Source organism: Pleurodeles waltl, chromosome 4_2 (genome assembly GCF_031143425.1).
Source record: "Pleurodeles waltl isolate 20211129_DDA chromosome 4_2, aPleWal1.hap1.20221129, whole genome shotgun sequence".
Classification (NCBI taxonomy): Eukaryota; Metazoa; Chordata; class Amphibia; order Caudata; family Salamandridae; genus Pleurodeles; species Pleurodeles waltl.
This window is the reverse complement of record NC_090443.1, coordinates 876,117,373-876,133,033: the sequence shown is the minus strand read 5'-3', so window position 1 is coordinate 876,133,033 and position 15,661 is coordinate 876,117,373. Positions and strand designations below refer to the sequence as shown.

Sequence of the window (15,661 nt, the reverse complement as noted above, 5' to 3'; positions counted from 1 at the left end):
TCATCACATCAGCTCTGCACCTCTGACACAGTAAGATATGAACAGTGCTTTTGTTATAAAAATTACCTCTGCACTACAAGCAGAGTTGCACTACTGTTGGGATTATCCTGAAACATGGTGCACTGTGAACGAGATGCAGCCCTGCTGACTCTGACCTCCATTCTGCAAAGGGCAATAGCCAGGCCCTACACCAGACCGGCTTCCTGGCTTCCCGGTACATCTTACCCAGTTATAGGGAGCTAGGATATCCCAATTGATATTGCAGAGATCACTCCCACTATGCTCTCAATAGTGTAGGTAGCAACAGATAAGAGTGTACCAACACGGTAACATTATCATGGTTGAACTGTTTATCTTTTTCACCATTTTTGTAATGCTGGTTAACATGCGTTGTTTCATTTGCCTAATAATTGCAGCTCATGTTTTTTATGCAAGAATACGATTATTGCAATAAATGTTTGAAATTACATTTTCATATCTTTCTTGGGTCTCATCTTGGGTGCACAATGTGACAACAAAAGGGTAGATCTATTTCAACAATTTCCTTAGGAATCTGAGTAGTCATTTTTGAGGTTGTAAATACCATCAGGTACCCTGGTAAGTTTAGGGGTTCAGTTGCGGCTCTGTGAGCTAACTTCAAATTTTGAGAATATTGGCTGATGGTATAGGATGACTGAGCCCCTATTCTCTGACATTTATGTTGACCTGATGCACAGTCCTACTTAATTAGCCCTACTTAATCAATAGGAACAGTGTAACATAGAGCCACCAACGTTCTAGGTCAGGTACTTATTTCATGGGCCTCCTGAGTAGTTGTTTTGTGTGCCCAAGGTCCCCTTTTCACCTAACAAAGACACCCATGATGGTAGGACTTAATCCTCCTCAGCTGAATAAGAAACATCTATTTTAGTCTAAAGGTTGTTGGAGCTTGAACATGTAAAAGGATATTCCCTCTCTGAATCCCATTCTTTAAAATGGTGAACCCAATTAACATTGTGGTTAATTGTAGACATGCTGTTATAGCATATTTGGTGCAACAGGGTCTCCCGCTCATGGGTGGAGGTGTTACCTTCATGGCAGAGGCCAACAAAGCATATAACTGTTAAGTTTTTTATTCATGGGTCAATTTTCCTGCAGTAGATGCAAATACACAAACATTTCATACATACAATGAGGCCGCAGCACCTAACGAATACAAGTCTTATCAACACTTAGAAATAACATTAATACATCAGGAACATCAAATTGGTTCCAAGGAGCCCTTCCATCTGCACTACACACCATACCCAACTTTTGCACCATTAAATGCTAGTGAACTCCATACCCTATACACAGGTCTGGTTATACTAGATAGGCGTTTAACACAGTTTATTATATGTACAATAACAACTGTCACAGCAAGGGCTGTTCATGCTGCGCAGCCACAGTTGGCTGTGCCTGCAATTAGTTTAGTCATTATTAAGTCAATCATGAGTAAGGTTCCCACCAGACGGGAGGAGATTCCATTCTGGATTGCACAAAAACAGAACCAGCTTGAGGCAGTGTTTCCCCACATAGGATCCCAAGATAAACATGGAATTCTCACAATGTGCCTACCACTTGGTATGGTTCCCCTTACTGAAGATTGCACCATCTGGGGCACAGTCTTTGCTGCCATATTACCGATATCACACAGTATGCTGTCAATAGCTGGTTTGCCTGAGGTGCTAAAAAGAGATTTTAAGAGATTTTAAATTAATATGGGGCAGTCCTGCCCTGGACTTCGTGATGAAATTAATTGGCAACTTTACCACAGTTTCTTCAATTATATTAAGTAATAAGATTAAAGAGGAGGCAGCAGAGCTGGCAGTATGCCAACACCTCACAAGGGTTCCTGCTGTGGACCAAGAGCTCAAGCTACCAAAAATTATTGGGGACACCTATACATCAATAGATTGAACTAATTTGAGAGCCAGGTCTAATAAGCTGCAGCTTAAATGCAAATCTGAAACTGATAATACCCTGCAGGCAACTGAATCTTCTAAAAAATGCTTGGACAAAAAAAAATAAGGATAAAATGAAAACATCTCCGCCACCAGAGCCCACTGAAAAACATTATAATTTACATAACCATGATATACTTAAATACCCTAATAGGCATAAGTATATTGATACATGTCCTTCTCATTCCTTTCAGGACTTACAGGACAAATGCTCTGAGAGAGGAGAATGACCAGAACGCAGGCATGAAGAGTATGTGAAACCGAAAACAGACTCATAATGCTCATCTGACATCATCATAAAAAAGAAAAAGAAACTTTCACAACAAAAAACCTGGTTCATAAAGAAGAAGGACGCAGGTTGTAGGGTACATAGTGAAAAGTTTGCGGAACACATAGTGACGCAGAAGGATTAACTAGCTTAGGCAATCTTGATGAGTGGAAATGCATGCAGAAAGCCCATACACAGTGATGAACTTGTGAAGCTTGTTTTCTTTGACATTCCACAGTATTTTTGGCATCTCACAAGTGTGATCATTAGTTAAAATATTCCATTTAGAGTACCTACCTGTACGGAGCACGATGCTTGTTTTCAACATTCCTAAGATACTGATGTTTCAAAAGTGTTTCAAAATGGTCTGCTTATAGTAATAGCCTGCATTTGTTTTTAACATTCTTAGAAGGTTGCTATCTTATTTACCGCATAATATTGAGGCTGTGCTGACACCAAGAGAACTTGGGAATAAAACTGATGAGTACCAGAAAGAACTGAATGGTAAACACTGATAACAATGCCAGAACTTGAGAGAAGCGAATACAATATTGTAGAATAATGCGTAAGTCAGCTTTTAGTGCATATAAAAGGTTCAAATGTCAAAGCTCAGTGAAGCGCAAAGACGGAGTACTTCAGAACTGATCCCACCCTGCAAGCCATCCCACGTCACTGTGTCCAAGGGAGAGAGAGCAGAATAATCGGAAAGGGCTTCCCAGTGTTAAGTTAAGTACCAGGGGTGAAGGGCCAGATTCTCATGCTTTATTATGATCTATATAATTGTTACGCTATTGTAGATTCACTGCATTATGGATGATTACTGTTTGCTTCTCATATTTCATTGTGCTAGCACTGCGCTATAAATATCCATGCCACTGTTCTGTATTCATTTTTTAATCTAGTGTTGTTTATACAGCCATTCTGTTCTGTTAGTATTTCATATTCCTTCTTGCCTCTCTGATAAACTGCATTGTAATTGATTCGAGACTGTATGTTTCACTACCATTGAGCTACTAGTGTACTGTACACCCGATTGTGATCATTCGGGTTCAGCATCTAGAGTGAAAGGTTAGATTCTCCTGTGTTAGTCTAAGTGACAAATTTACCTTTGTGTCTTAATTCACTGCATCATGACAGATTACAACATCCACCTCTAACCATGCTGCTAATGTATGCATATATAGATTCATGCAACTAGTCTGCTGTTTGACCATCATTGCCAATATATGTGCTTGTGCTAGTGTTTCATTAAAGTTACATTACACTAGCTACATGTGTGTGTTCTTTCTCACTGAGTGTGTTTGTTGATTTGTATCTGATTAACAGCATTCAGATTGGTTGCCAGCAGTCAATCCAAGGCACAGATATTACAGCTCAATATGCCCCGCATATTGAGAACACTCCTTTAGAATAGGACGTGGGCATTAACAATGGTAGACAGTGCAGCAGAGGTCACAATAGTTCCCAGGAATCTTCAAGATTTTTCAAGAGCAACTAGTAAATTTGTTCAAATCAGAGGGTAAGCCCTCCCAAAATACTTTATGAACTGTATATCCAAACTGAGGGTGACATACCGCGTACTATTAAAGTAATATTTTAGGAAAAATTAACATACACCTAGGACATTCTCTTTGCTGAGATTGGCCGCCTGATTTTGTCAGACAAACCCCACAAGGAAAAGATACAATATTACCTTCCTTCTCTGTTCTTGTCCCTGTAGCAGATAAACAAGCTTATGCTGAAGACTGGGCTTTACACAAGTCCTGGCATTATATCGCAATCATGTAGGTCGGGATAAGGGTTCACCCTACCATATAACACCTATACGCTCTAGTGCACAAGTGCAACCACACTCTGTAATTAAACATGAAGTAGAAGCTCCTGTGAGGAAAATTCTCTCAAAACTAGAATACCAGGGAGTAATTGAACCCCGTGTCTCTCGTATGAATAATCCTTTTTCCCCCTTATAAAACCAGTTAATTCCTGTTGCATAGTCTTAGACTACAGATATTTAAACAGTCCCAAACGCATTTTTTGCAATTTACACAGTATGACTTTAATAAACAATATAGTCCGTAAAAAATACAAAGCAACATTGGACATTTCCAATGGATTTGTGTGCCAAAATACAGCACCTGAAAGAAGAGATCGTACCACTTTTGGTGCCCCAGAACTCAGCAATGCTTTTGTTGACTTCCTCAAAGGTATAAGAATAGTCTTGGATTGATCGATGCCCTAGTGACGTCAATTTTACAAGAAAATGAGTCAATTGCATTGCCCTATGTTAATGACATAAAAAAGTCAACAATATTTATGTTGACTTCCTCAAAGCTATAAGAATAGTCTTGGATTGATCGATGCCCTAGTGATGTCAATTTTACAAGAAAAGGAGTCAATTGCGTTGTCCTATGTTGATGACATATACCTGACAGACAATGACTTGAACACACACTTGGCGAGAATAGATCACTTATCACTGGGATTTGCTACATACGGCTACAAATTTGATTCAAAAATCAAAAATTGCCTTTCTTAGGGCCCGATGTACAGGGATTTTTTGAGGTCACAAAAGGAAAAAAAAAAATCGACATTTGCAACCGCAAAATGGGCAGGTATCAATCAATCAATTAAATAATTTCTTAAGCGCACTACTCACCTGTTAGGGTCTAAAGGCACTGTGAGGGAGGATTGCTGGACACTGCTCAAAAAGCCATGTTTTAAGGTGCTTTCTGAAGGTTAGGAGGTCCTGGGTCTTGCGTAGGTTGGTAGGGAGGGAGTTCCAGGTCTTGGCTGTGAGGTTGGAGAAAGATCTGCCGCCAGAGGTGGTGTGTTGGATGCGGGAGACTGTAGCGAGGGTGAGGTCGGCAGAGCGGAGCTGTCGAGTTGGTATGTGGAAGTTTACTCGTTCGTTGAGGTAGGCCGGTCCAGTGTCATGGAGGGCTTTGTAAGCGTGGACGAGGACTTTGAAGATGATCCTTTTGTTGATGGGAAGCCAGTGTAGGGATCTCAGGTGGGTGGATATGTGTTTGTGGCGAGGGAGGTTGAGGATGAGACGTCTGGCTGCGTTTTGAATTTGCTGGAGTTTTCTTGGAAGCTTGGCTGTGGTCCCTGCGTAGAGGGCGTTGCCGTAGTCCAGTCTGCTGCTGATGAGGGCGTGGGTGACCGTTCTTCTTGTTTCTAAAGGAATCCATTTGAAAGTCTTGCGTAGCATACGAAGGGTGTTGAAGCTGGAGGATGATATGGCATTGATTTGCTGGGTCATGGAGAGAGATGAGTATAGAATGATTCCAAGGTTGAGTGCGTGGGTGGTGGGTGTTGGGGGTGGTCCGAGGATGGTGGGCCACCAGGAGTCGTTCCATGCGGTCTTGTTGGGTCCAAAGATGATGATTTCTGTTTTGTTTGACTTTAGTTTGACATCCATTTGGCGATGTCGAGGAGTCCGGCGTGCAGGTTTATCTAGGTGGTGGCTGGGTTCCTGGTGAGGGAGATGATGAGCTGGGTGTCGTCTGCGTATGAGATGATGGTGATTCCGTGGGGGCAGAGGATGTTGGCGAGAGTCGCCATGTAGATGTTGAAGAGGGTGGGGCTGAGGGAGGATCCTTGGGGGACCCCGCAGATGATCTAGGTGGCTGGAGACCAGAAAGAAGGGAAGCAAACCCTTTGGTTCTTTTGGCGAGGAAGGAGGTGAGCCAGTCCAGGGCCTTGTGTCGAATTCCGGTGTCAAAAAGGTGTGCGCGGAGGGTTTGGTGGCATACAGTGTCGAATGCTGCGGAGAGGTCTGGGAGGATGAGGGCGAAGGTCTTGCCATTGTCCACTCTGGTCCTGATGTTGTCTGTGCAGGCGATGAGGGCGGTTTCAGTGCTGTGGCTCTTGCGGAATCCAGACTGGGAGGCGTCGAGTATGTTGTTTTCTTCTAAAAAGTGAGACAGTTGGGCGTTGACTATCTTCTCAGTGAACAGGTATGATGTACTATTCCTATTTTGCGGGTCAGTTCACAATTACCAACTCACAAAATAGGGACTGTGATTTGCAATTAGGAAGGGGCATCCGAGGGCCTTCCTTCCTAATTATGAGTCGGAGTGGTAAGTACGATTGTTTTGTGACCGTGAATGCTGTCACAAAACAATCGTGGTTAACACCAATTTCAAACTTGTGCTAACCCATTCACAAACGGGAAGGTGTCCCCAAGGGACCCCCACCCTCCCTTTTGTGAATGGTAGCAAAAATATTTTTGAAATGCATCCTGTTTTCCTTTAAGGAAAATGGGCTGCATTTTTTTTTTAAACTGCTTTATTGAAAAACAGTCACAGAAATGGTGGTCTGCTGTACCTAACAGGTCACCATCTCTGTGAGTGCTGGCCATTCCCAGGGGGGCGCAAATTGAAACCTACCTCATGAATACTGGTGAGGTAGGTCATTTGAGACCCCATTGGCAATGGCTAAATGTGTCTGAGACACATTAGTACATTTCATTTTCCGAGTCTCTAATTGCGAGATGCAAAAATTCACAATTAGAGACTTGCAAAATAAAATAGTCATACATCTCGCCCATAGTGTCCTGTTTTTGGTGTACAAGCTGGAATACCAGATTATGCAAAACGGGTTAAACTGTTATACGATTTAATTCACCCAGATTTTTCCAGTACACACTGGACATAAAAACATACACAAATATTCAGATCATTCCAAACTGACATACTTGCATCCAGACACTTACATACTTGTGTTACACAACTAATTTAGTGATATACATCATTGCAAAATCAACTGGTTATACATATGTCACCTGAGGGTGACACAGTACACACTGCATATAGATTGCATTTAAATTCCAATGCTGAAATGCGTTTTGCATCCACTGAAAAATACTGACTGCAGTTCAGGCGGCTATCATAAAGGAAAGACCATTGGCTCAGGGGAAACACATAATTGTTATGCCCCTCCCATCCCAGCCTTAGAGGCTGTTACCAAGGCCTGCATTCCTAACGCGAAAGCATGACATTCGAGATGGATACAGTGGACCACCTTTGACAGCTACTGATGTAGACTTTGGGCCTGGCTTAGATATTGGTGGATGGGTTACTCCATCACAACAGTGAAATCTAAAACTGCATCCGCTGAAATCTAAAACCAATTATTTTCTATGGGATTTAGATTTTGGCGGACGGGTTACCTGCCACCGTTGTGACGGCGTAACACATCTGTCAATATCTAAATCAAGCCCCATGTCTTTGACCCCACTTTGCAGACTCAATACTTCCTTAGTACAAACAACAATACCCTGTGGCAGTGAGATTTTGCCTATATAATACGTATTCTGATGGTTCAGCTCAGCGCCCTGTTAAGATGAAACAGCAATATTTTGCTGCATGTGCAGCATTATGTGGAGTCATAAAAGTTGGAATATTTCATGTACACAAGATCTTTATACAGTCCCTAGGGGACTGTACCACCCATTTGGCTGGATTGGAAGCACTGATTCTGGCACTGGAAAATACTGATGCTGAATTCCCCACAATCATAGTGTGTGACTCTTATTAATGTGTCCAGTCTTACAATGAATACATTGCTTTGGATAGCTTGCCACGGGCTCATGTAATTCACATATTGAGTCACCAATGTGTTGGACTACACATAGCAGAGAATGATGAAGCCACAAAAGCAGTGGTCAAGACTGCTGTAGTAGCTGTGATTACTCGTTCTCACACAAGGGTGGATAATGACATCATGGCTGCCTTCACTGCTTCATGCAATGGAGCTTCTTTACCCCAAAAATATCCAGCAAACATATTCCTATCTGTTGAGTGCTCAGAACATTCCTTTTGCCCGTATCCCCAGGGTGGGTGTGATACCTAACCAGGACCGCAGGATAGAATTAATTATTGCTGTACAAAAGGGGTTAGTGTCTGCACATGCTGATGTGGCAGCTACAGTTTCCCAACTACAGAAATGCTATTGGTTGCTTGGTCTGTACAAGCAGACAAAATAGTATGTCCTCAGTTGTGACATTTGTCAGCAAATCAAAGATTTCACCACAGCAGCACACCCACCACAGACACCCCCCTTACTTTCAAACAATCCTCTCCAATGTGTTTATTTGGATCACTGCAGACCTCTAAGCTCAGATGGTGTGTTTAAATTAATTCTACTGTCTGTAGATTCACGTTCTAGATTTCTGTGGGTGTGGCCACAGCAATCAACTGATGCACAAACTGTTATTAAAGATGTGCAAGTCTCTGTCGAGACATATGAATAGCAGCATTCCGCTCAGACCAGGGACCTGCTTTTGCCTCAAAGGCTTACGGGGATACCATAGAAACCCTGGGTGTTGCTGTGCATTATTCCTCTCCCTATCATCCTGAGAGTGATTCAGTAGTGGAAAAGAAAAACCGTCACTTAAAGCAGTCCTTAACAGCTAGAGTATTAGACTGTTGTAGGTGGATCCATCATTTGTATGGCGTAAATAGATCTTTAAATAATCTGTCTAGAAGATCTTTGGTAGACCATACTCCCTATGAAGTCCTATTTGGCGTCAGATGTATGTTCCAGATTATGATAATCCCAGCACAGTGGTGGCAGACATGCCTTTTGACAGAATGTCACACTGCCCTACACAAATTACAAGACTTCTGAGATAACGGCTCAAATGATTTACCAAACATTCGCCACTGACGAACTGAAGGAGCACCCAGCATCTTTCGGCTGGATTCCTAAAGTTGGGGATATAGTTCAAGAGAAGATTATGGATAAAAATGATTTTTGGTCCATCATACCGAGCACCGCTACCAGTCCTTGGCATTCAAGGTACCCAAACTGTGATTTTGCCTCTGCTTGCTGGTTATGAAAGCAAAAGACTTGTTTCAATTGACCTAAACAAGCTACACCATGTGGCCAGTCCTACGCAGTAGGCCATGAGGGCTCCTGGGTAGGTCCCCCATCCTCTCACTACCCTGCAGGAAATCCCGCTACAGGCATTAAGTAACACACAGATTTCTTCTCCACGGCTGAGGACTTCAAATGCTGAATTTCCACTTGTCCCTGTTGTTACTTCTACTACAGGACATACTTCAGATGTGAGTTTATGGTTTATAATTGCTGCTTCTAATAATGAAGTTGTTTATTACCAACCACCTTTGCAAGAGACTACCAGTTTTTCTTTACCATGTGAGGTCCCTGTTTTCGCATAGACTGACTCTGGTTACTTTGCTGACATTGATGATTTCTCTTCAAATCTTCACACACTTCCCTACATGGATGCATTTCTTCTTTGCCTGAAACAGATTTATCTGATTCCTCCTTGGCCTATATTTGGTTTGCCATTTCACTGTTTTTCCCCTTAATTTGGATTGTATCTATTAAATGTTTTCTTCTTGATTTTGAATGGACATTACCTTCCAAAACGCACTGCTCTTGAACTGACAGCTGAGGGTTTCAAGCCTCATTCTTCCTCACATACGGTGCAAGCAGACCTGTCCCTCATGAACATTTCTGCATTTCCCGTCTGTGATGGAATTGTGTGGGATAAGGTCCCATTTGATATTTTTGGCCCTTCAGAAACACTACAAATACCACATGTACTCAAAATTGCTGTGGATCACATTGTTACTCCTGGTGCTATGTCCAATAAATGGGACATGGAAACTATAAGAGGCATGCTTTATGAATTGGAAAGGTACACTTTATTGAAACTGAAGATTTGTATTTGAATTCTGATAATTATGATGAAATGTTTTGCTATCATCATTATGCTCACCACTATTTAATCAGAGCTAGTTCTCCACCGGCAGCTTTTAATTAAACAGCATGGGAACATTGCTCAACATCCCCAGTGGGTAGTTCAAAAATATATGTGAGAAAGTTTGCATATTTTCCAGGACACTACCCCTTAGGCCTGAGTTCTTATTTTTCTAAGTGTATCACTTTCCCAGAAAAGAAAAACATGCTGACCCAAACTATAGTGATTTATTCAGTCTCATTTATATCCCAACTGACCCTACAGAGCTAATAGCATTGAAAAGGTAATATTGATTTAAAATTGATTTGGGGAACACGCCAATGGAAAGTACAGGGCATTGGTGCTTTATTTAGAGCCTGTCTCATACCTAGACAAATTATTTTCCTGAACAACTTACATGGGTCTGGCTAAAATTAAAGAAATGAACACATCTAGCATTCCCTGCTTTGCAAGTTTTGATAATTGGCAACATTTTGAAAGCTTTATGGTAGAACAGCTAAATTACATGATCCAGAACAGCACATTTAATTCTTCAATTTCAGGTCCAGACAGGTGGTTAGTATGGCCAGTTGACACTAATGGTTGTCATGCACATTTTGTAATTTTTAAACTCCCCCATGACTTTTAAAGCTAGCAGATCAAACCCTTGGCACTTGCAGTCCCAACATTTAGGGGTAGTTACAACCTATAGCTTAGGGAAATTATGCCAGCAATGGTACAACATTGCATGTTAGAGGCAGTTAAGGAACACCTATCTCTCCTTTCTAATGACTTGGATTTACAAGATCTCTTGTTAGTTCCTAGATCACCACATCCAAAACGCTTCCTATATGCCATTTAGAATGACATTTGGAAAATTTCATAGAAAGACGCTACTGAACAATTAAGACAGATTGACAGGGGAAATTTGGAAAAAGCACTGGCTGTTGTGGACATTAGTTTGACTACGCAGTGAACTCGTATTTATTCTTTGAATAACATTATATCATCTGCATTCGATATCATACAGAATGACATATCTCTCTTACAGCATGGACAAAGTAATCTGAGATTGATTATGCAATCAAGTTGAACATTGCAGATTTTAAAATCAAATGGAGTTCTTTTTGCTATATAATTTAACGTGCATAAAGAGGCTGATGGCAAAAAGGGATGCAACTAGTACCATTTTGAGCATTGAGCTTTTAGAAAAATTACCCCTCAGTATCTTAGACATTGTCTGCTATGTGGTTGATCCACAGCTTTATATCCTTACCAATCTCTACATTTCAGTTTATATCTTGTCTGAAACATTTTCAAGTAGAAAGATATGATATGATAGAGGATAATTTTTGTCATGAGTCCTGCGATTTACCTTTCAATTACAAATGTGGGAGTGGGATAACTGACGTCTTCCTTAGTGGAAATGAAAGTGAAACTTTGTTCAACCATTCATTACTTTGTAAAGATGTGTTACTGCATTGTGCATGTAATGCATTCCTGGCCAATTTGTCATGCTATCTGAAAGGTGCACCAGTCTCCTTGATTCGCCCAGAGTTCCAATTACTCTTGAATGGGAGTTATTTGGCCCTGAACGACCAAAGATGTTGTGTGATGAAACCAGATGTTCCATATGTAATGATGGTCTCCAGGGTTGTGACTTGCTGTAACAATGTGTTATTTCCACCCACACACATGGTTAGGGAAATTACAGTATGGCCTTCCATCCCTATTTTTAATGTTCACTTTGATAAGTTGAGCTGACTGAAAGCCTTATTGTTTCAGAAGGATTTTGCTTTAACATCCACACATGAAACTATTGATCTCCAATTTGAAAGGTCTTCCTCTGAAGTTGAATCACTATTGTGCACAAACTTGCCAGAGCATTTAGTGAGCTTGTTCACTGAATATTTAATGCTTCAAGTACCGTGGGAGTGCAACACTTTTTTTAAAGCAATTGATTGAATACAGTTTAGAATGCACTCAGAAAGCCACAGAGTAATTCCATACTTGCTGCACTCAAGCGTTCTTTGACCCATACCAGTTTTGTTATTCCTAGTCATTGCTATTTTGGTCCTATTTGTTACTCCACAATGGATGTTCCACCTCAAGGCCAAATGGTGATGAATCTGCCACACATCCTGCTGTGTCGTGAACGCATGATACAATACTTTGTTCCAGAAACAGAATGTGAACTGGCCTTTGGACCCATGTGGTTACAATGTGTACAGCCTGTGTTCCACTGTCTGTTGTGTCCTTTCAAGTGAGCACTGGAATTGTGTCTGGCTATGCAATAGGTTAAATCTATGACTATGTATCTGCATTTGTTTTAGCTGAGGACCCACCCTCTGTGCTATTCTATGAGTCTGCCATTGTTGCTGGATGCGTACTATGAGCCATTACTTCCAGTCAATATGGATGCTTAAGATCCTGGTATCCTGGGATCTGTCTCTGATGTAGCAGATACTCTGCAGGCTATCTTGCCTTCGCCATCTGCTGAGATGGCAGGATTTGACCATGCTTGAGCACTGAAACTTGCTTCTTAGGTCACAGTGGATCTGTCATCTGCGGCTTTGGGTTCCTACCTAGATCCCATTGATTTTGTACATGGAAACATTTTGGAAGCCTCCTACACTTTTGATTCAGCCCCTTGTTTAAATATATATATATATGTATTCATTTTTAGTGACATATTTAAATACTGCTTTCGTTTGCTTTTATTATTAAAGTGCATATATATATTTTACACGGATAATAAGTTAACATGCATATTTTAGGTTTGTTTTTACACTTTTATTTTAGTTTGAGTGATTTCTCTCATGGCCAAGGGGAGAGTGTTGTATAGCACAAGAGGGCCCGCGTAGAGCCTCAATTTTAGATTTCACCTTTTAACTTAGCCTTTCTATCTGATGGTGACCTTTTACTCATTTTTTACTCATGTGATGATGTACTAAGAAAACACTGTACATGAAGCTTATTCCTTGTAAGCATTGTTGCCATGCTGTCTGTACACGCTGTCCAAGGTTAGGCATTTGGGTTTCAATGCCCTCTTGTTAGACCTGTCATCCTTAGGGTGGTCTTCCCCCAAACGTTTTGCCTGCTTACCTCCTCTTTTTACTGAATCTTTTTGGTGGTCTTAAGGCTCTGAGCACTTTACCACTGCTGACAAGTGCTAAAGTGCATGTGCTCTCCCCTAAACATGGTAACATTGGTGTATACACATTTGGCATATTTCATTCACTTGGTAGAGCCTTATAAAGTGGTATACCATATCACCAGGGGGTATAAATTAATTTCTACTAGCGAGTCTACAGCACTGATTGTGCAACCCACACAAGAAGCCTTTAAACATTTCTCAGGCCTGCCACTGCAGAGCCTCTATGTGCAGTTTTACTGCCACCTCGATTTGGAATTTAAAACCCTTTGTCAAACCTTAAACTCTACTTTTATTACACATACGTCACCCCTAAGGAGGGCCCTAAGTAGTCCATATGGAAAAGGGCTGTGTAAGAAAAAGGCAGGACATGTATTTTTAAGCTTTTTATGTCCTGGTAGTGAAAAACACCCAAATTAGTTTTTTACTACTGTTGCTGGTTACTCTGTTTGTTGTGATTTCTGGGTTTAAGGGAGAATGCATTGGAAAACCCTAACGTTTCTCTTGTACCTGCTGTTGAGGATCAAACCATACCTGCAGAAGGAACACCTGCATATTAAATCATGTTTGACTTTGGTTTTTACACATGTACTTGGATTTCTTAATGGGCTAAATATACCACATCCGATAAAGTTTTACAGTTTCCATTAGAGGGTAACTTTAACATTAAAAAGCTGTATTTCCAAAGACTATAGATGACATGCAGCCAATGCCTAGATCTATGCGGTTTGAGTCACTAAATTAATGAGACAGAATGGCGACAGAGAAGGAGAGAAAGAAAATGTCAAAGCAGGTGAAGGTTTCATTCTGACAGTGGCTGGAAAATAATTGGGATCAACAAGGAAAGTGCCTGAGGGAGGATACAATGAAATGTGTAAGAGCCTTTCCTGCCATAGTTAAAGGAACAGAGGACAAAAACAAAACAAAGGAAGGAGAGAACCAAACCAAAGATTCTGATGAGGAGGATAGTTTCCTAAATTATATTTTGAATTGTAGACCTCCTCCATATACAGTTAGAACAACAGGGACAAATGGTCCTAATTAAAATACCGGCGCAGGAGGCAATATTACTGTGCTGTAGGAGGAGTGATTTTGAGTGCATCAACAAAAACGGTAATGACCACACTGCCTACTCAGGTTCAGATTGATTCACCCACGAGGACAGTGGTGGGCAAATGAGGCACACAACAACTTAGAGGAGTTAGCCGGTGAGTGCAAGGTGGACATCAGTAAGATTAAACATGCGAAACAAACTTACAAAATGGATTTTATTTATAATGAAATAAAGAAATGAGGTTACCTCACCAAATGGTACCTCTCTAAAATACAAAAGCAAGGAGAACAAGACCAGGCTGACCACTCTCTCCTTTGCTATTTCCACTCTCTATGGAGCCTGTGGCAAGGAGAATATGGAAGAGGAATGACATACATGGTATACAAATAGCTAAAGATACCCATAAGTTAACAATGTGTGCTGATGATATGATGGTCACAGTCACGCAACCAGTGGTTTCTATTGTGTGTCAGGTTGGGGACCCAAAGAGGCATGGCAATGTTTTAGGCCTCAAAGTTAAATTCTCTTCATCCTACTTGCTGAACCTTTCACTTCCCCAGGAACAGGGGACATAACTCCGAAAACAACTTGTGTTTCAATAATCCAAAAAAAGAGACCCCTGTCTAAGTGTTCACAAAGCATCAACTGTACAATGAATTGCTTGTTTGAACTATAACATATTAAGTCACATATTTCAATCAGAATTACAAGCATAGCATATGGAAGGGCTATCTTGTGAGCAAAGTATTGCTGCAATTAAAATAAAGATCCTCCTTTGAATGCTATAGGACACTTTTAACAGTGTGAAACCCTTAAGCAGGTTGCAATGCTTCATAGAGGCTTTTATCTGGGCAGGAAAAAACATAGACTTGCAGCAATGCAGCAGGCACACTCCAGAGACCCAAAAAAGAAGGCAGGGTAGGACAGTCTAATGTGAAAATATACTATGAAGCTGCACAATTATGTTATCTGGTGGATTGGTATCAGGCAACATCTAAGAAAAGTTGGTACTTTATGGACAAAACAGTTGCAGGGATTCATACGCGTTAAGTACACTAGATGCCCAAAATGGATGGGTAATGGGGACTGTATCCTTCCACTGTAACCATAACAACACTAAAGGTTTAGGTGAGTAAAAAACAGGGGTAAATCCCCACACTCAGCCCTAACCCCTATCCTCAATAATCCTAAATTTGGCCAGGTGAAACAGATCAACAATCCAAGATTTGGATGCAATCGCTCTGCAAAAAGATTGGAGACATTCTTGAAGGGATGCAGAGTAGATCATTTTAAAAATATGAAAGACCAAAATAATATAGAAAAAACGGAGAGATATCACTATACAGAAATTGGACACTTTGTACTCCACTCTTCATGTAAGCCAATGGCAAGCAGACTCCTTGCCATTTCTGAGTGCTGTTTTCTGTTGATGGAAAATGATAAAAAGACAATATCTAATATATACAAACTGATCAGTTTTAGTAGAAAA

At 40.9% G+C, this 15,661-nt stretch overlaps 1 protein-coding gene and 1 long non-coding RNA gene across 3 annotated transcripts in view; one reads left to right on the top strand and one right to left on the bottom strand.

Annotated features, from left to right (window-relative positions):
- Window positions 1-3,517, top strand: part of LOC138293429 (uncharacterized) — a 98,574-nt gene extending 95,057 nt beyond the window's left edge. For both annotated transcript variants that reach the window (XR_011202998.1, XR_011202999.1), the window contains one exon: window positions 2,177-3,517. This is a non-coding gene — a long non-coding RNA (uncharacterized lncRNA). The remainder of the gene's footprint in view (window positions 1-2,176) is intronic.
- SLC1A7 (solute carrier family 1 member 7) overlaps window positions 1-15,661 on the bottom strand; it is a 605,311-nt gene that overhangs the window by 255,153 nt on the left and 334,497 nt on the right. The window lies entirely within an intron of this gene.